Source organism: Capra hircus, chromosome 6 (genome assembly GCF_001704415.2).
Source record: "Capra hircus breed San Clemente chromosome 6, ASM170441v1, whole genome shotgun sequence".
NCBI classification, from domain to species: domain Eukaryota; kingdom Metazoa; phylum Chordata; class Mammalia; order Artiodactyla; family Bovidae; genus Capra; species Capra hircus.
The window spans coordinates 86,337,608-86,359,209 of record NC_030813.1 but is presented as its reverse complement, the minus strand read 5'-3'; the positions used below and the strand labels follow the sequence as shown (position 1 = coordinate 86,359,209).

General features: G+C 38.2%; 1 long non-coding RNA gene across 1 annotated transcript; it reads left to right on the top strand.

Annotated features, from left to right (window-relative positions):
* LOC108636280 lies at nt 13,780-21,106 on the top strand. The gene is made up of 3 exons (XR_001918250.1): nt 13,780-13,899; nt 17,056-17,084; nt 21,061-21,106. It is a non-coding gene; the product is annotated as an uncharacterized LOC108636280 (long non-coding RNA).

The window sequence follows — 21,602 nt, the reverse complement described above, 5'->3', positions numbered from 1 at the left end:
GATAGTCGTTGTGTTGGGGGATTCCAAGGAAGTAGTGGGTACTGTCATAGTGGTGGGCTCTGTAGATGTGATGATTGTTGTTATGGAGGTGGGTTCTACAGAGGTGTTGATTGTTGCTTTGGTTGTAGGTTCCATGGAAGCTGTAGTGGTCGCTGTGGTAGTCGATTCTGCAGAGGTGTTGATTGTTGCTTTGGTTGTGGGTCCTGTGGAAGTTATGGTTGTTGAAAATGTGGTAGGTTCTGTAGAAGTGATGATGGTTGCTGTGGTGGGTGATTCTGTGGAAGTAGTGTTGGTTACTGTGGTTGTGGGCTCTATGAAAGTGGTGGTGGTTGCTGTTGTAGTGGGTTCTGTGGAAACAGTAATGGTGGCTGTGGCATAGTCTGTGGAAGTTGTATAAGGTTCAGTGGACATGGTGATGGTTGCTGTTGTGGTGGGAGGTTCAGTGGAAGTGGTGTTGGTTGCTGTGATGGTGGGCTGTATGTAAGTGATGGTTGCTGGTGTTGGGGTAGTTTCAGTTGAAGTTATGGTGGCTGCTGTGTTGGTCAGTTCTGAAGAAGTGGTGCTGTTTGCTATAGTGGTGTGCTCTGAAGAAGTGATGATTATTGCTGTGGCGGCAGGTTCCTTGGAAGTTATAATGTTTCCTGTTGTGGTAGTTTCAGTTGAAGTGGTGGTAGTTGCTATGGTGGTTGGCACTGTGGAAATGATGGTTACAGTTTTGGCAGAAGGTTCAGTTGAAATGGTCACGGTTCCTGACTTGGTGGACTCTGTGGAAGTAGTTGTTGCTGTTGTGGTAGGTTCTGTGGAAGTAATGATAGTTGCTGTGGTAGATTCCGTGGAAGTGGTAGTAGATTCTGTGGTGGTGGAGTCTGTAGAAGTTATGGTTTTTCCTATTGAGGTGTTAGGTTCAGCTGAAGTGGTGGTAATTGCTGTTGTGGTGTGTTCTGTGGGAAGTTTGGCTGCTGTTGTCTCTGTAGGTTCAGTTGAAGTGGTGGTGGGCTCCGTGGAAGTGATGGTTGCTGTTGAGGCGGTAGGTTCAGATGAACTGGTAGTGGTTTCTGTGGTGGGCTCGGTGGTAGGAATGGTTGGTGTTTTATTAATGAGTTCTGTGGAAGTGGTGGTGGTTTCTATTGCAGCACGCTCCATGGAAGTAACATTGCTTGCTGTGGAGGATTTTATGAGAGTAGTATATGGTTCAGTGGAAGTGATGGTGGTTGCTATTGTGGTGGCTGGTTCAGTTGAACTTGTGGTTGCTGTGGTGGTTGGTTCTCTAGAAGAAGTAGTGGTTGTGGGTTCTGTAGTAGTAGTAGTAGTGATGGTTGCTGTGGTGAGCAATTCTATGGATTGTATAGTGGTAGTTGTAATAGTGTGTTCTGTAGAAGTGATGGTGGTTGCTGTGGTGAAGGGATAAGTGGGAGTAGTGGTGGTTGCTATTTTGTTGGGTTCTGTGGAAATAATGATGGCACCTGTGGTAGATTCTGTGGAAGTTGCATTGTTTCCTGTTGTGGTGATAGGTTCAGCTGAAGTGGTTGCTGCGGTATGGGGTTCAATGGAAACAGTATTGGTTACTATTGTGGTAGGTTCTGTAGTAGTGATGATGGTTGCTGTGGTGGAGGATTCTGTGGAAGTGATATTGGGTTCTGTGGAAGTCGTGATGCTTGCTGTGATGGTGGCAGATTCATTTGAAGTGATGGTGGTTGCACTGTTGGGCTCTGTGGTAGGGATGGTTGCTGTTTCATTGGTGAATTTTGAGGAAGTGGTGGTAGTTTCTATTGTGATGGGCTCTGTGTAAGTAATGAAGGTTGCCGTGGAGGATTCTGTGGAAGTAGTGGTGGTTGCTGTGGTTGCAGACCCTGTGGAAAGAGTCGTGGTTTCTATTATGGTGGGCTCTGTGGATGCAGTCATAGTTTCTGTCACGGATTCTGTAGAGGTGATGTAGGATTCAGTGGTAGTGGTTATGATTGGTGTTATGGTAGTAGATTCAGTAGAAGGGACAGTTGCTGGGGAGGCAGATTCTGTATCAGTGATTGTTGTTGCTATGGTGGTGGGTTCTGTGGAAGTGGTAGTAATTGTGTTGGTCGGTTCAGAGGAAATGATGGTGAATGCTATAGTGGTGGGCTCTGTAGAAGCGATGGTTGCTGTTGTGGTGGTGGGTTCTGAGATGGTAGTGGATTTTGTAACATTAGTAGTAGTGGGTGTGGTTGTGGTTGTTTTAGTTGCATGAGGAAAGTGCCCTTTTGTACCAGGAGGAGGTGGAAGGCACCCTTTTGTAACAGGAAGGGGAAGGCGCACTTTTGTGCCAAGTGGGGGAGAGGGAGGATGCCTTTTAGTGCCAGGAGAGGGAGCGGGAAGACGCCCTTTTGTGCCATGAGGGGGAAAGCGCCCTTTTGTGCCAGGAGGGGGAACGCGCCCTTTTGTGCCAGGAGGAGGAACACGCCCTTTTGTGCCAGGAGGGGCAGGGGGAAGACGCCCTTTTGTGCCAGGAAGAGGAAGGCGTCCTTTTGTGCCATGACGGGGAGGGGGAAGGCGCCCTTTAGTGCCAGAAGAGGGAGAGGGAAGGCGCCCTTTAGTGCCAGGAGAGGGAGGGGGAAGGCGCCCTTTTTTAGCAGGAGGGGGAAGACGCCCTTTTGTGCCAGGAGCAGGAGGGGGAAGGCGCCCTTTCGTGCCAGGAGGAGGAACGCGCCCTTTTGTGCCAGGAGGAGGAGGGGGAAGATGGCCTTTTGTGCCAGGAGAGGCAGGGGAAAGACGCCCCTTTGTGCTAGGAGGGGCAGGGGGAAGACGCCCTTTTGTGCCAGGAAGAGGAAGGCGTCCTTTTGTGCCATGACGGGGAGGGGGAAGGCGCCCTTTAGTGCCAGAAGAGGGAGGGGGAAGGCGCCCTATTTTAGCAGGAGGGGGAAGACGCCCTTTTGTGCCAGGAGGTGGAGGGGGAAGACGCCCTTTCGTCCTAGGAGCAGGAGGTGGAATGAGCCCTTTTTTAGCAGGAGGGGGCAGACGCCCTTTTGTGCCAGAAAGAGGAGAGGAAAGGAGCCCTTTAGTGCCAGGAGAGGGAGGGGGAAGGCGCCCTTTAGTGCCAGGAGAGGGAGGGGGAAGGCGCCCTTTTTTAGCAGGAGGGGGAAGACGCCCTTTTGTACCAGGAGCAGGAGGGGGAAGGCGCCCTTTTGTGCCAGGAGGTGGAGGGGGACGACGCCCTTTCGTCCTAGGAGCAGGAGCTGGAATGCGCCCTTTTTTAGCAGGAGGAGGCAGACGCCCTTTTGTGCCAGAAAGAGGAGAGGAAAGGCGCCCTTTTTTAGCAGGAGCAGGAGGGGGAAGGCGCCCTTCAGTGTCACGTGGAGAAGATGAAAGTTGCCTTTCTGTACCAGGAGCAGGAGGTGCACGGTTCCCTTTTGCGCCAAAAGGAGGACGTGGAACCAGGCGACCTGTGGTCCCAGGTGAAGTAGATGGTGCACCTTTCCCGGTTCTAAAAAGAGGGGGAGGTAGCACAGGCCCTTGTGGTGAAATAAGTCCTGGGCCGTTGGCAGGAGCGAGCGGAGGAACATCTCTTCTTGGCTTGTAAGGTGCAACCGATGATAATCGCTCTCCGGATGGATGCGGTACCCTGGGAATGCTTTGACTCTCGCCGGGCTGTGGGGATAAAAACCAATAAAAACCAAAAAGATTTCCAAATCTTATCATTTAAAGTTCAAAGACTGATATATGTACTTTTAAAACTCATGCAGTCATTTATTTCACTGAGAAAATAAGTTAGATAAAAAAAGTAGAGAATTTCCCTTCTCTTCTGGAAGTCTGGGCACTTGATGAAACCTAGAATAGCAATAAATGCAAAAAACAAAACAGAAATAAACTTACTCTCTCACCTATAGATTTCAGAGGAGGCCAAATCACCTTGGTTGCATAATAAAAGAGTCCATCTTTGGGCTTCCCTGATGGCTCACCAGTAAAGAATCTGCCTGGTGGTGCAGGAGACCTAGATTTGATCCCTGGGTTGGGAAGATCCCCTGGAGAAGGAAATGGCAGCCTACTCCAGTAATCTTGCCTGAGAAATTACATGGACAGAGGAACCCGGTGGGCTACAGTCCATGGGGTGTTGAGAGCTGGACATAGCTTAGCGACTGAACAGCAATCTTTGGAAATAGCTTTAGTTGGAGGGAAATGCTCCAAATGAAACTACCTGGAGAATTCCTTATTACTCTTCATTCCAAGGATTCAGTGAGAGTCCAGGTTCTGAGCCATTAATTAATTGTGTAACTATTTGTTGAGAGCTGTTTATATGCAACACACATTTTTAGGGGTTAAGGGAAAGAAATTTAAGACCTGAATCCTTTCTTACAGAAGTCTGAAATCTAGAAGAACTATAACCTCCTCATTTACAATATAAGACAATACAATAAAAAGCCTGTGGGAAGTTGTGGAGTGCGTTGGTTAAGACAAAGACGCTGGAGTCTGATTGCTAGAGCTATTCCTTCTGTCGCATGCTAGTTGAGATGCTTATACTGTCTCTGCCTCTGCTTCTTCATTTCTAAAATAGTTCTAGGAAAAATTCAGGACTTATATACTGTTGATATAACTATATATAATCAATGGAAAGTACTTAGACATGGTGAAGTATGGTAAGGAAGGACTCAATATTAATGTGAGCTATTGTTTGTTGCCTTTTCTTTTAAACTTTTTATTTTGTATTGGAGTATAGCTGATTAACAATGTTGTGATAGTTTCAGGTGAACAGTGAAGGGACTCAGCCATAAATATACATGTATCCATTCTCTTCCAAATTCCCCTCTCATCCAGGCTGCCGCATACTACTGGGCAGAGTTCCATGTGCTATACAATAGGTCCTTGTTGGTTATCTGTTTTAAGTATAGCAGTGTATACATGACCTTCCCAAAATTTCTAACTACCCCTTCCTCTCGGCAACCATAAGTTCATTTTCTAAGTCTGTGAGTTTCTCTGTTTTGTAAGCTCTTTAGTATCATTTCTTTTTAGATTCCACAAATAAGTGGTATCTTACAATATTGCTCCTTCTCTGTCTGACTTCACTGACTATGACACTCTCTAGGTCCATCCATGTTGCTGCAAATGGCATTATCTAACTTTTTAAATGGCTCAGTAATATTTCATTGTATATCTGTACCACATCTTCTTTATCCATTCATCTGTTGATGAACATTTAGGTTGCTTTCATGTCTTGGCTATTGTAAACAGTGCTGCAATGAACATTGGGATGCATGTATCCTTTTGGATATTTTTCTCCAGGTATATGTCCAGGAGAGGAATTGCAGCATCATATGGTAGCTCTATTTTTAGTTTTTTAAGGAACCTCCATATGGTTATCCATAGTGGTTATACCAATTTACATTCCCATCAACAGTGTAGGAGGGTTCCCTTCTCTCTACACCCTCTCCAGCATTTATTGTTTGTGGATTTTTTTGATGATAGCCATTATGGCTGGTGTGAGGTGATATCTCATGGTAGTTTTGATTTGCATTTCTCTAATAATTAGTGATATTGAGCATCTCTTCATGTGCCTATTGGCCAACCATATGTCTTTTTTGCAGAAATGTCTGTTTAGATCTTCTGCCCATTTTTTATGTATAGGTTGCTTGTTTTGATGCTGTTAAGCTCTTTGTAAATTTTGGAGACTAATCCCTTATTGGTCACATCATTTGCAAATATTTTCTCCCAATCTGTGGGTTTTTTTTTTAAATTTATTGTTTCCTTTGCTGTGCAAAAGCTTTTGAGTTTAAGTAGGTCCCCTTTGTTAATTCTTGTTTTTTTTTTTTTTTTTCCATTATTCTGAGAGATGGATCAAAAAAGCTGTGATTTGTCAGATAGAGTTCTGTCTGTTTCCCTCTAGGAGTTACATAGTATCCAATCTCAATGTGAGCTATTTTGTCTTCTGTGAATTTCAGCTGCAGTGATTTGTGGGTCTGATAGCAGGTCAAGAAATAGTTGATAAATAGTGCAAAAAATTCTGATGCAATAACAATTTTAAGGCAAAGTTTAATTTTGGTGAAAAAGAGAACTAAGGATTGCCTTGTAGAAAGATAACATTTAAAATGAAGCTTAAACAATAAAGTTGAAATGAAGAAGATGAATTCAAATTAAAAGAATGTTGTAAGCAAATAAACAGGGTCAGGAAATAGAATTCCTAGTCTAGGGACAGTCAGAAGACTAGTTGGCCTGCAATAGAAGTTTCAGGAAGGTGCAGGACTCTAGTCACTCGTTACTTTCAGTGACTTGCTTTTGTGTCTTTCTGCCCTATTGACCTAGGAAACATGAAATACTTGGATCAACTCTGTACAAACTATTTCCACTGCCAGAATGGTGAACATTGCTGGAGAATGCCACAAATCCCCAAATATTAGATTTATAGTGTCCATCCTCATCTAGCACCCCAATGATACTAATCTGTTCTCCTCTATTTTCCCCAAAATGCTATCTTCCAAGCATCTACACCTCTTTTCATCTCCTCTTGCGTCCTATCCCCAAGAGAAGATGGTCGTGTCTTCTGTTTCACAAAATTGATGCTACTGCATGGAAAACTTTGCTTTTCTGCCCACATGCTTATAAAACGTCCCTGTCTCCAGCTGTTTCCTCTTCCTGTTTACAGTCAACTTTTTCATCTGTACCTGTAACTATCTTCTCTCCCTTCCCAGGGCTTTTTCTCTTTTAATTATCACCTTTCACTTTTCAGAGCAACCTCTTTTTAATCCTTCACTGTATTCTCCCAGTCCATAATATCAACTCACATCTCATGTATTAAAGAATCCCATTTTCAAACAGAGTACCTCTGGTTGTTAACCTCCACAGTACCTCTGTAGCTGTTATCACAAGTTTATCCTGTTTCATTCCTAGCCATATGGTGAGGAAAGCTAGACTAGATTTTCTGTTCCTATCTCCTAATTTCTATTTCCTATTTATCCTGATGTCTATTACCAACACACAGCTGAATCTCTTTTACAAAGACTAGTGATCACTCAAAAATTCTAAGTCATTTCACAGGGAGGGGAAGGAGAGGGTGGGATGAACTGAAAGCGAGTAGCATTGAAACATACATTACCATATATAAAATTAGATAGCCAGTGGAAAATTGCTGTATAATGCAGGGAGCTCAATTCTGGTGCTCTGTGACAACTTAGAGGGATGGGATGGAGGGGATGGTGGGAGGCAGGTTCAAGAGAGGGATATGCATATACCTATGGCTGATTCATGTTGATATATGGCAGAAACCAACACAATATTGTAAAGCAATTCTCCTCCAATTAAAAAGAAATAAATAAAAAAAATTCTGTCAAACAATTCATCCAATCAAAACATGGGCAGATGACCTAAATATACATTTCTTTCAAAGAGACATACAGATGACCAATGGGCACATGAAAAGATGCTCAACATAGCTAATTATTAAAGAAATGTGGCAGATGTTATGGGGAGGGAGGTGGGAGGGGGGTTCATGTTTGGGAACGCATGTAAGAATTAAAGATTTTAAAATTTAAAAAATAAAAAACTATAAAAATAAATAAATAAAATTTAAAAAAAAAGAAATGCAAATCAAAACCTCATACCAATCAGAATGGCTATCATAAAAAAGTCTACGAACAATAAATGCTGGAGAGGGTGTGGAGAAAAGGGAACCGTCCTGCACTGTTGATGGGAATGTAGATTGGTGCAGCCACTATGAAGAACAGTGTGGAGGTTTATTAAAAATCTAAAAGCAGTTACCAGAAATGATCCAGAATTCCCACTCCTGGGCATATATCTATAAAAGACAAAAACTAATTTGAAAAGACACATGCATGTAACTCAGTGTTCATAGCTGCACTGTTTATATTACCCAAGACACAGAAGTAAACTAAATGTTCATTAAAAGGTGAATAAAGAAAATGTTATATATATATACACACACACACACATGCATACATATGTGTATATATATTATATATATATATACACACAATGGAATGTTATTTAGTCATATAAAAGAATGAAATATTGCCATTTGCAGTAACATGAATGAACTTAGAGATTATCATACTGAGTGAAGTAAGTCAGACAGAGAAAGACAAATGCTATATGATATCACTCATATGTGGATCTGAAAAATAATACAAATGAATGTATTTGCAAAACAGAAACAGGCTCACAGACATAGAAAACAAACTTATGGTTACCAAAAAGGAAGGACAGAAAAGGGATAAATGAGGAGTATGGGGTTAATAGATATACACAACTATATATAAAATACACAAGCAACCAGGATTTACTATATAGCACAGGGAGCTATATGCAATATCTCATAATAACCTATAATGGAAAGGAATCTGAAAAAAATATATATAACTGAATCACTTTGCTGTACACCTGAAACTAACAGTATTGTAAATCCACTATGCTTCCATAACCCCCGCCCCCCGCCAAAAAAAAATTTGAAGTCATTTCAGAAGGATCCATAGCCATGTTTTTTTAACATGACTGATTTTTCTCTGGCTACCTTTATTTGAATTATTTCTGGATTATAGACCAAAGATCTTCCAGAGTGCTTGCCATCCAGGATACTTTGACTTATGGTCAGATGAAGGAAAATAAACCACATTTACAAAATTCTTTCTCTGTAACTTGAAATAGAAAATACTAAAATTGCCTAATGAATTGGGGACTAAAATATGAATATTGGGGGTTAATATGAGCTAGATAAAGACTGGGATTTTAATAAAAGCCACATGTAAACTAAACTATGGGGACACAGAAGCTATGAGTAAAGAGAACACATCTCTTCTGAGAGAGAGAGCAGTGCAAGGATAGGAGGTATGCCGTGAGATAGGCACTGTCTCTTAGGGATGCCTGAATTTATTGTTCCAGTTCTAATTTACATTCATTTCTTGCATTGACTTATCTTTTCTTGAGATATCCATAGTGGGTCCCTGTCCTTTGCAACCAACAAGATAGCCTGTTATACCATCTAAGCTCATCTCTTGTCATTCCCTTCTCCATCCTTGCTTTGACCGTATAGAACTATTGCTTGCCTTGATTGTACAGACCATATAGAACTATCAACACAAGGAGCTGTTTCTTGCCCCTGTGCCTTTGTACAGGCTCTTCTTCTCTAGCTGAGAATTCTTCTCTCCCTCCCTAATGTCTATCCATTTGGGTGGCCATTGCCTTCCTTCAAAATGTTTAAGTATCTTTATGCACCCTCAACACATTAATTTGAAAATTAAAAAATTGTATAGCAAATATCTTTATATAATATATAATCAACCAAAATTTTACTTTTGTGAAGCCTTCTCTAGAGTTCAAAGCAAGCATCATTACTTTGTTCTTACAGTGATAGAAACCATTTGTTTTGATATTTCTCTCTCTTTTAATATCATAAGCTGTTGTATTGTTGCTGAAGAAAGAGTTGGTATCTTCCTCAGTTTTGTATCTCTAGCATCTCAATCAGAATTCAACATCTTTGAGGGAGTGAGGAGGAGGTAAGTTAGGTGTCCTTGGCCTTTTTGTTGCTTTAACACTTTTTTTTTTTTTTTCCACAGGCAGATTCTTTATTTTATTTATTTTTTTATTTTACTTAACAATACTGTATTGGTTTTGCCATACATTGACATGAATCCACCATGGGTGTACATGAGTTCCACTTTTATTATAATACTTATAATCCCTTATCATTTTGTATAGTAATTGCTTGCCTGTGTCCTAAGTCACTTCAGTAATGTCTGACTGTTTGTGACCCTATAGACTGTAGCCTGCCAGGCTTCTCTGCCCATGGGATTCTCCAGGCAAGAATACTGGAGTAGGTTGCCAGTTCCTCCTCCAGGGAATCTTCCTGACCCAAGGATCGAACCCTCATCTATTACTTCTCCTGCATTGGCAGTCAGGTTCTTTAACACCACCTTTAGCTTCTCTCTTTTCCCCCAGTACCCCCCAAACAATGTCTCTATTTTGTTTATCTTTCTATCTTCAGTTCCAGCACCTTCCAGACTCTCAGTAAATGTTTTTGAATGAATGAATAAAGACTCAAATAAACTCCTCAGATCTTAAGTCATGTTCCCTGTCATTAATGAAGATAAACATGCCAAGAGGGAAAGGGGTCAATTAAGCTGTAGTCATTTTGAGTTTGAAAAGGCATGAAGCTTTGTAAATGCAGATTAAAATCTCAGAGCTGAGGTCCTATAATCTTTTAAACTAGAAAGAATTTAAGTTGTATTAGTTTTACAGTACAGGCATCTTGAGTAAAAATTTGCCTTTAATTCATTATACTCTTCAAGATTGGTGATTTGTATTAGGTTTCTCAGAAGTTACTTATTCTCAGTATGAAACAGATGGTTGAAGGAAGGGGACCAAAGATGGCATTTTCTCTGTTATTGTCTCTGAAAAGTGCTGTAGTAAACCAAGTTGTAATTAATTGTATTTGACTTTTCTAAATTATTTGTCCAGGGAGCTTCCCTTATCTTCCAACTCTTTACATTTCCAGGGAAATCACATTTGTCACAAAGTTTGGGGAAATGTTCCAAAAAAGGGGGTTTGTTCTAGCATTATAAATCTGATAATTACATATAATCATTGACAAGACTTTTTCATTTTATGTATTGATTTCAGTTACATTTATCTCAAAATTCTCTTTATATACTTCATGTAACTATAACAGAATAGCTTGATAAGTTAATTTCAATAAAATCTATTTGAGTAGTCTCAAAGTTTAGCATGCATAAGAATTCTCTGGATTGTTCAGACCTCAAAGTCAGATGTTCTTTTCTCAGGCCTGGACCAGGGTCTGTAAATATACAGTCTTAAGAGTTGGATCAGGTGTTCCTGATACAGATATCCCATGGAATGAAACATTGTTCAACTTCATATTGTAGATGAGAAGCTGAGCTAGGTGAAAATAAACCACTTGTCCAAGAATATTTACATAAAATCATTGAATGTTTCAAAATAATACTTCTACTTTATCTCCTTGTATTATTATTAGACCCTATTGACATATACCTAAGATAAACTATTTAGAAAACAATCTATACTACGCATATATTTGCTCACTGTGTAGTATGGATTGTTTTCTAAATAGTTTATCTTAGGTAAGTATAAGAAATGAGAACTTGGTCTGTGAGGACCCCAATTTCAAATTCAACATCAATGCTTTTTTGTACCATCCAGCAGGACTCAGTCCACAGTGGATTGTCAGTAATTATTAAAAAATGAAACATATTTTGAGCGTTCTCTCTTTTCTCTAACTCCCACCTCAGCACCAAAGTACACTAGCATAACTATCCTTTCTCTGGGGTTCAAATTAATCTATTGATGCTTATGGCTATGGAATTTATCACTTGTTTCTTTGTATTATATATATTTTGACTCTTCTATACAGCTTAACCAATGCTTTTCAGAAGTTTGAAGTAACATAAGTGTTTCTTGAGTGAATGACCTTTCTTTTTGTACTGTTCTTTTAAGTAAAAAGGTAGAACTTTATTTCCTAGTCAATTAATAGAAACATTTTAGCCCTAACCAATGTGTTTTAAGACATAAGAAGAACTTTCTAATTTTAAAGTCTTTACAATGCATTTATAAATTTTAGAAAATTTATCTTTGAGACCCACTTTCTGTTTTCCTATTTCCTGCAGTCTTAAAGCTCTTAGTAAACTTACATTATGTGTTTCTGACTATTTGATTGTAATACTTTTGAAGAAGAAAAAAAAGGAAGAGATGTTTCTGGATAAGACAAAACTCTTCCAGATTCTCCGTGGCCTCTGTTCCTTCAAGCCCATGACCAGTGCCCAGATGAGTAGTCATATGTAAAAGAGAAAGGAAAAGGAAAATAAGAACAAGTCTATAATGATTGACATTTGGACACTCTACTGTTATATGAAGTAGCATGATATCATAGATATCAGAATTTTATTTGAAGTTATAATTAGTAAGAAACATGAAGAATAAGACTGGGGGAACTTACCATAAGATGTGTGATAAGAGCCAATAGGCTGAAGATGAAAGTTAAGGTTTCCATTCTTTAAAGTTGCCCCTGAAAGCAGACCAATGATTGTCCAAGATTAGTCAATTGATTAGTTATTGTTTTCAAAATTTAAAATAAAAATTTAGTAAGGACTTTAGTATATGTTATATGATACAACAAAGAAATGGCACTGCAGCCTTTCAAAGGTGTGTTTGACATTTTGGGGAAAGGAAGCAGCATGTATGCACAGCAATATTGTTGTTTGTGATATTTTATAACAAAATAATGGGACTTGTATTTAATGAAAGTCAATTCCCAGATAGGTGTTCAAATACATTTTGAAAATAGAAGTATTTTTGGAAAATCCTTGGTGCCTACAGTGGTGACTACTTTTAAGAGACATAACTTATTTGGGTGTACTTTTGATAGTAGTAATAACTGATAGATTTCTGTAGATTCATGACCTGGATAATGTCAATGTGACCAGATTGTTGTAAAAAAATAAATTCTTAGTATAATTATTTTTTTAAAAAACAAAAAAAGTAATCCCTCTTAGTTAGATTTATCTGAAGAGAAAATGTTGTGCAATGTGTATCTTCCCTTTAACAACACTACAAGATATTATTGCCATATATTTTTCCACAAGTGATTCCTAAAAGCCAATTATTGTCCATCAGAGTCTGAATTAGGAAAAGGAGACTTTGTCCTTAATTTGGTAACAGTATTCAGTAATATAGCACAAGTACATGACAACCTGTGTTCTGGGAAGGCAAATTCAATCACCACCATGATGACAGATTGCCTTGGGATCAGAATGGTGTCCATCATCTGTACTAGCCTTGAAAATGACCTAGGACAAGAGGTCCACAGGTTCTACAGTTGTAGGTTGGTGAGGCCACCCCTTTAAAATTATCTTTCTAATATGTTCTCTTAAAAGGCAGTTTCAAAATGCATTAAAAACTCAACTCAAACAAAAACAACAGAAATATAAATACATCTTTGAGTTTAAGACTCTTCTATTCATGATTAACTTTAGAGACCATTAAAATATGTCAGCAGAAAAGAGTCAATAGATTATGAAGTTGGATGTAAATTGTGCAACCAGTCAACATGAATGTTCTTCTCAACACACAATACTTTTTTCTCAAAATACATGAGTTTTTCAGGTAACATGACTATTTAAATTTTTTAAGCTTTATTGAGATGTAACTGACAAATATAACATAAACTGTGTAATATTATTATTTGATATGTATACATTGTGAAAGGACTCTCTTCATTGGATTAATTAATGTGTCTATCACCTCATCTATTTATTTATTTTTTAATGAGAACATTTAAGTTCTACTCATCAAATTTCAGAATTGATTGTCAACTATAGTCACTGTGTTATACATTAGATCCTGAGACTTTATAAGTGAAAAATTTGTTCCTTTTACTAACCTCTCCCCATTTCACTCTCTACCCCCTATCCTGTTTCTACTCTCTGTTTCTATGGGTTTGGCTTTAAAAAATTTTTTTACATATAAGTGATAGCATGCAGTATTTGTATTTTTCTCTTTGGTTTATTTCATATAGTATAATACCCTCTAGGTACATCTGTGTTGTTGCAAATGACAGTATTTCCTTCTTTTTAAGGTTGATTTCTATTCCCATATATATAATATTCCTGGTATTATTTCATGGTATCACACCATGGAAATGATATGATTGAGAGTATGAGTAAAAGTTAGAATTTCAAAGTCAAAATCCTTACATCTATTTTCTAAGTACCTACCTTGGCAGGAGGTTCTTCTTTGGAATAACCAAACTGTTGTTTAATTTTTTTTGTCAGATACTCAGCTTAGATAGCCACAATTTGAAAACACAAGAAGAAAAAGAACTTCCACAGAAAAATCTCCCTCCTTAAATACCTCTCTCTGGATTTCTATTGGAGTTACGAGAAAGCTTGAGGGAAGGTAATATGTGTTGATTTTCTTTATGTAAACAAAGCAATGACAGTTGCAGTTACCAGTTTGGCAGCTTCAGCCGTAAAACTGTGATCCAATCATTTCCTAGCAAGCCTTGAGGAAGTATGCTGAATGCTCTAATATAGTAGTTTTTAAACTTGACTGCACATGAAAATTACCTGGGGAACTTTAACAATATTCTCAATTTTCAGACCTTACTCCAGAACAATTTATCAGAATCTATGGAGTAAGAGGACACGCAAAAGTATTTTTAAAACTTCTTTGAAATTATTGCAAAGTGAAAACTTGTGAATTACTTCTTTAAAATGGTATGGATTCTGGAATTTGCACATGTCTTGGAGAAGGCCATGGCAAGCCACTCCAGTGTTCCTGCCTGGAGAATCCCAGGGATGGGGGAGACTGCTGGGCTGCCGTCTATGGGGTCGCATAGAGTTGGACACAACTGAAGCGACTTAGCGGCAACAGCAGCAGCAGATTTACATATCAGAACTGACATGTATATGGTAAGCGCTGACTTATTTGGGAAGAAGCATTTTGAAGAACAGGAAAAGAAGGCAGTTGAGATAAGTGCCTTGTTTCAATTTTGGAAGTAAGAGGAAAGATCTTATGGTGAGAAATAGAGAATTAGGAAACAGAGACTTAATAGTTTCTTTAAAAAAAATTTTATTTATTTATTGAAGTATAGTTGACTTACAACATTGTGTTAGTTTCAGGTGTACAGCAAAGTGATTCAGTTATATATATATAATATATATACACACATGTATACATATATTTATATTCTTTTACAGTAATCTTAATTTTATATTTCCTCCCTAGATGTGTACTTTTATCTATAGATATTACATACAGGTATTTGAGCTATTTAAAATATTAAATATATGGAAATGGCTTAATATATTTTTCCTATAGCTAATGAATAATTGGATTATTTAAAGAATAAGAAAATACTCCAAAATGTATTGGGTTCATATGTAAATGGATAAAATATACACTAGCCTACCAAAGATGGTAGGAATGGGAAAACTACTAATCTATTTTTAATTGAATGTAGTAAATCAGATAATTTTATGTTTAAGATGAATCCAGGCACTGAGAGATTTATCCATATGAGATAATGTTTATTAAGTTGAGAAAAAATTGTCCTATCCTGGAAGATATTATTCTTTATTCTCTAAAAGCTATGGTGTGCTGGGTCTTTGCCCCATCCTGGACTGTGTGCTAATTACTTAATGTGGATTAGATCATTTAATTCTCACAATAATCTTTTGAAATATATGTTATTACTGCCATATTGAAGAGTCCCTGGTGGCTCAGATGGTAAAGTGTCTGCCTGCAATGCAGGAGACTCAGGTTTGATCTCTGAGTTTGGAAGATCCCTTGGAGAAGGAAATGGCAACCCACTCCAGTACTCTTGCCTGGAAAATTCCATGGACGGAGGAGCCTGGTAGGCTACAGTCCACGTGGTCACAAAGAGTCGGACATGACTGAGTGACTTCACTTTGACTTTCACTGCCAGATTACTCACTAGGAAAGAAATCATAGGAGAAATAAAAAAACTAGTTCAAGTTTGCATGAATATTTAAGATAGGAATTAAACTTAAATTTGACATATTTCAAAGACTGAATCTTTTCTATTGTGCTATTTTGTTTTCCAAGTCCAATTGGTTTCCTGTCACGTAACTAACATGCTTCAAAAAAATGACAACACTTATTGAAGTGTGGATGCAACCCACTATAAGTGATATCAATTTAGAAAATAGGAAACAGAATTTAAAAAATGGATAGAGCAGAGTAGAGAAAAAATATCAGATTGCATTATGTGTAAGCATATTTTCAAGAAACATTTTATGTTTATATAGGTGGATATACATTGGGTTACTTTGTAAATTGTGTTTGAGTTGCAGTCAGAAAAATGTGAGTCTTTTGTTATACAGCAGTTTAGAGGTGTGTGTGGGATGAAATCAGGTAGCCTGATTGAAATCCCAGCTCCTGTCTTGTATATAGCTGTGTGTTGTATGGCCAGCGACCTAATCACTTGTATCTCACCATTGTCGTCTACAAAATAAGATAGTAATAATCTGCTTTATAGAATTTGTTCTGTAGATTAAATAAAATTGGACATATAAAAATCTGGCCCATGTGACAAATAAATGATAGTCTTTCAATAGCAATTTCTTCCTTCAGTTCAGTTGCTCAGTCGTGTCCAACTCTTTGCGACCCCATGAATCGCAGCACGCCAGGCCTCCCTGTCCATCACCAACTCCCAGAGTTCACCCAGACTCACGTGCATCAAGTCGGTGATGCCATCCAGCCATCTCATCCTCTGTCGTCCCCTTCTCCTCCTGCCCCCAATCCCTCCCAGCATCAGAGTCTTTTCCAATGAGTCAACTCTTTGCATGAGGTGGCCAAAGTATTGGAGTTTCAGCCTCAGCATGAGTCCTTCCAATGAACACCCAGGACTGGTTTCCTTTAGGATGGACTGGTTGGATCTCCTGGCAGTCCAAGGGACTCGCAAGAGTCTTCTCCAGCACCACAGTTCAAAAGCATCAATTCTTCGGTGATCAGCTTTCTTCACAATCCAACTCTTACATCCATACATGACCACTGGAAAATTTTAAAATATCCTGGTATGATGAGTCTATAGTAATTGAAGGGTGTGTACATGCATACTAAGTTGCTTCAGTTGTGTCCGACTCTGTGCGACCCTATGGACTGTAGCCCGCCAGGTTCCTCTGTGCATGGGATTCTCCAGGAAAGAATACTGGAGTGGGTTGCAATACCCTCCTCCAGGAGATCTTCCCGACCCACGGATAGAACCTGTGTCTCTCCTGTCTCCTGCAATTACTGGGAAACCCAGTAATTGAGGGGTATTGTGTATTAAATTTGTAAAGGTGATTTGAAAGCTTTTAGTGGTGACAGGGAAACTGAGTTGAAGTTGATCTTAAACTAGCAAGTTTTCTTTGCCTTATCATGTCTTTGCTAATGATTTCATGTACCTGACAACTAGAATTCATACACAATTTATTAGTTTGCTACTTATTTTTGACACAATTCTGTTGCTATACATTTATATGAGCCAGTAAATCATCTAAGTTGATGCCGAATACTTCATTAATTGTTACCCATTGTTACCTTTTCCAGATACAAGGGCTTCCCGGATGGCTCAGCAGGTAAAGAATCCACCTGCAATGCAGAGAGGACGGTTTGATCCCTGGTCAGGAAGATCCCCTGGAGGAGGAACTGGCAGCCCACTCCAGTATTCTTGCCTGGAGAATCCCACGGACAGAGGAGCCTAGCGGGCTGCACATGGGGTCCCAAAGAGTCAGGACACACTGAGAGACTAAGCACGCTGGCTAGTCATATACTCACTTTATGGAAAAGCTGACTTTTCTTTCTCCTTGGTGCTATAATTTGTTTTGATGCCAAGATACATTTTCAGTTAAGTGTTTTAAATACAAGGTTTAATTTATAGTTCTAATGGAACACTGGCTGTGAAGGATTTAAGAAGAACACTGTCAAAACTGAAACAATTTCTGCATGGGTCGTAGCCGACAAAGGATTCGAGTGTCTAAAGCAAGCGGAAGCACGCTTATAAAAACAAAAAGTCTCACTCAAGCGCAATTTTAATTGCAACCTGACTTTAAAAGATTTTGACTAGCTGCTTTCTAGAACAGTACCTAAAGTAGCAATTGTCTTTTGTCACAGGGAATTCAAATTGCAGGTGGAGACTGTTGGTGAATAAAGTTATTTGACAGATTAAAATTTTTTCTAAAGAAATATGTATCTATAATAATTAAATTCAGTGATGTATTTGCTGCACTGTTCTAAGAGCCCGTTTTATCCTTTAGTTCTATCAGTTCTTGCATTGTATACCTAGAGGCTATGTCTTAAATTTAAAATGGTTAGTTTATTGTTGAATTCATTCTTTTGTGTTAGGAAATCTGCTTTCTCTCTAGTAATACTTGTCTTTAAATTTGTCTGCTATTAGTATAGCTACACCAGGTTCCTTTTGAATAGTGCTTTTGGTACAATATACATTTTTCCATTTCCCCCTCAAACATTTGGTGTTGTCATGTTTAAAGAGAATCTGTTGTAATAAATATATAATTTTTAAAAATTAGGTCTGACTATCTTTGTCTTTTAATTAGATAATCTATTTGCTTACATTAAATGTTAAGTACTGATATCTTTGTGTTTAAATTTATCATTTTACTGTTTGTTTTCTATGTCTCTTTATATGTTATATTTTCTTTCTTTGTCTTTGATATTTATTAGCTCCATTTTTCTTATTTTATTTCCCTTCTATTCATTTGTTAGCAATATATTTTATTATTATTATTTTAGTTATTATCCTAGAGATTAAAGTATGCCTCCTTGGTTTATTAAAACCTATCTTAATATTTTTATTACTTCCCAGGCAGTGTGAGACTCTTACAGCAATTTAATTCAATTTACTTTCAACTTTTATGCTGTTACTGTAATGAATTCTAGTTCTGCATAGACATATACTAAATATGTCATTAACATTTTTGAAATAGCTACTTATTTAGATATAGCCATATGACTATTCTTTATAGTTCTTATTTCTTTCTTCCTGTATTTCGTATTTCCATCTAAGATCATACTCCTTTAGTTTGAATAACTCTCTTTAGAATTTCTCTATTGTGAGTCAACTGGTGACCCATTTTCTCAGATTTTTATCATCTTCAAATCTCTTTGTTTCATTTTTGAAAGATATATTTGCAAGGTTAAAAAAAGATATTTTTACAGTGTAGAATCTAGTTACTTTCAGCACTTTAAAAATGTCAATACAAGAAAAGAATATTATACTTATTAACATATATGCACCCAGTATAGGAGCATCTAAAGACGTAAAACAAATACTAACAGACAGAAGGAGAAATTGACTGGAATACAATAATAGTAGGAGACTTTAATGTCCAACAGACATGAATGGACAGATCTTCCAGATAGAGAATCAATAAGGCAACAGAGATCCTAAATGATACAATAGAACCCTCATACTTCACTGATACTTTGAAGACATTACAATCTAGAAAACCCAGAATAAACATTCTTTTCAAGTGTACTTGAAGCATCCTTTGTTGTTTGTTGTTGTTCAGTCGTTAGGTTGTGTCTGATTCCTTGTGATTCTATGGACTGTAGTATGCCAGACTCCTCCTGGGTTACTATTACCCTAATACATTCCACATCTAAATCATTCATTCAGATATCTCAGTTGGTGGGGGAGAGCCACAACCAAGCTTTCATGCTCAACTATTCCCACTGGCATCTCACTTCGAACACCAGTCCATTGATCTTTTGGCTTCCTTGCAATCCATCAACCCTTTGTCATTTCCCTTTTAATTCAGTACAGAGTTATAGGGAAAATATTAAGGGAATATTCTTTCTGATATATTAAATCAGTATTTAAAAATTTAAATTATGCATAGCAGTTTTTATGCATGTACATAGAAATACATTGAACACTATGGCCCAATATGCATATGTGGGCACATATGTAACAGAACAAGGGGTTATGAAGTTCACTCTGTTCCAGAGAAGGAAGTGGCACCCCACTCTAGTACTCTTGCCTGGAAAATCCCATGGATGGAGGAGCCTGGTGGGCTACAGTCCATGGGGTCGCGAAGAGTCAGACGTGAGTGAGAGACTTCACTTTTCACTCCATGCACTGGAGAAGGAAATGGCAACCCACTCCAGTATTCTTGCCTGGAGAATCCCAGGGACAGAGGAGTCTGGTGGGCTGCCGTCTATGGGGACACGACTGAAGCGACTTAGCAGCAGCAGCAGCAGCACAGTGCTTTGTTCCGTTCCATTCCGTCTTATTACATTTTATTCTAGACTATCTTGTGTGATTATATTTCATCATAAATCCTACCTATCCAGGATGGAGAATATATTCCCTGGTATAAGATAAAAGTGAGACCTCTTCATAATCTGCTGCAGTGGTCAAAGTAATATTAAAAAAATCATTATTATATGTTCAGTTATGACTGTCTACAAAACACCTAAGAGGATTCAGGAAATAATATAGGTATTTCAGAATCTATTTACATATCTATCTAGAAACTTTCAATCTATTTAGATAATATTATTAAAAAACATCAAAATATAATAAAAACATATTTAAAGTTCAAGTAATCTGGCACCCATATAAATGTTGTAAAGGAGGTGGGAAAGGAAACACTAGGTTTTTTCATCCACTGTCCTAGAATTGCAGGCTCAGTGGGCATATGGATGGCTTATCTTCCAAGTTATTGCAAAGGTTAGTTTTACCTTACTTTTTACTGCCTTATACGCTGTCATTTGTTTTATCCTCTTTTATGTCTTAAACCATGCACCATTTGATTAGTAAACCATTGCTTAGTGCCCTCTCATTCTCCTTTATCAGTATAGTCCCCCACTTCGAAATAGGATACTGATTTCTTTGTTAGAGTAGCAAAAGGTACAAGAACATATACCCAAACCATACTAACTTAGAACAATGGTATTTAATTTCTTGCTTATACAATGTTTTATTGACATCATAGGTCATCAGGGTTAAAACTGGGGTGGCTTGTTTGCAGGCCGCTATTTAGAGAACAAGAATGATGGCAGCTCTGCTATCCTCAACATGTGATTATAAAGGTTTCCCTAGGGATCAGCATTCCAGTAGCAGGAAGGGGAAATCCTGAAGGAAGACACAGGAAGAATTTATGGCTGTGTTTAGAAGTGACCTTGTCCATTTCTGTTTTCTCTTTCATTGGCTGAAATTCAGACACATTGCCATATCTAAATGCAAGGAAGCCTGGGAAATATAATCTAGCTGAGAATTCAAAAGTAGGTAAGAAGATGGAAATGGCTTCTTCTCTGACCTTTTAGGGTTCCTGTTATAGTCTGAATTGTTTTGACAATAAACTTTTCCCTTCATTTTATGTATTGCCCTAGAGGTTTGGCATTCCTTTGAAAGGACGCTTTAGAATAAATATTTTTATAAAGGACTCTTTCATTTCTATTCATGCAGGATTTTGGGTATTTGTGGATTTCTTAAACCCCAAATTTTAATCGTATGATTCTTCAATTGGGCTCATTCTGAAGCTTCATCCATCTTGGTATTGCTACAACCATACTGTTTGTAATTGACAGAGATGGATGACATCACAATAGAGCATTATCCACGTGGAGGGGCACCCACAGAAAGCTGGCATTATGAAGTGAACATTACACCACAGTACTGTCAATATATGAAATCAGGAGTAACTATCAGCAACCAAGGTGAGATCATTTTTCATCTCTGTGAGCAGATTCATCAAGGTCCTGTGTACTCAACTGGGATAGAAGGAATACATATATACTAGGTGTCTTCTTTATATTGTCATTGTATCTTAGCTTAAGGTGTAATTTTATTTTCATTGACAAGACCCTTGAGATTTGAGTTTGCATATTTATAAGGATGAGTGGTCTCTACTTGCTCTTAGGTTGCTCACCATGTAAGAGACGAGGTAGGTAAAATTGCTTACAGTAGTGGTAGGAACATGTAGCCTCTTCAGACAGTATAGACTGGTTATCTCTCTCAGCAGTGTTCATTGACCTAATTGTGGGAACAGAGAAAGTAGACAGTGGGAGTTGCTCACGACATAAAAATTGAAATAGGAATGGTAAGCATTTGTGTACAGAATATAGATGTG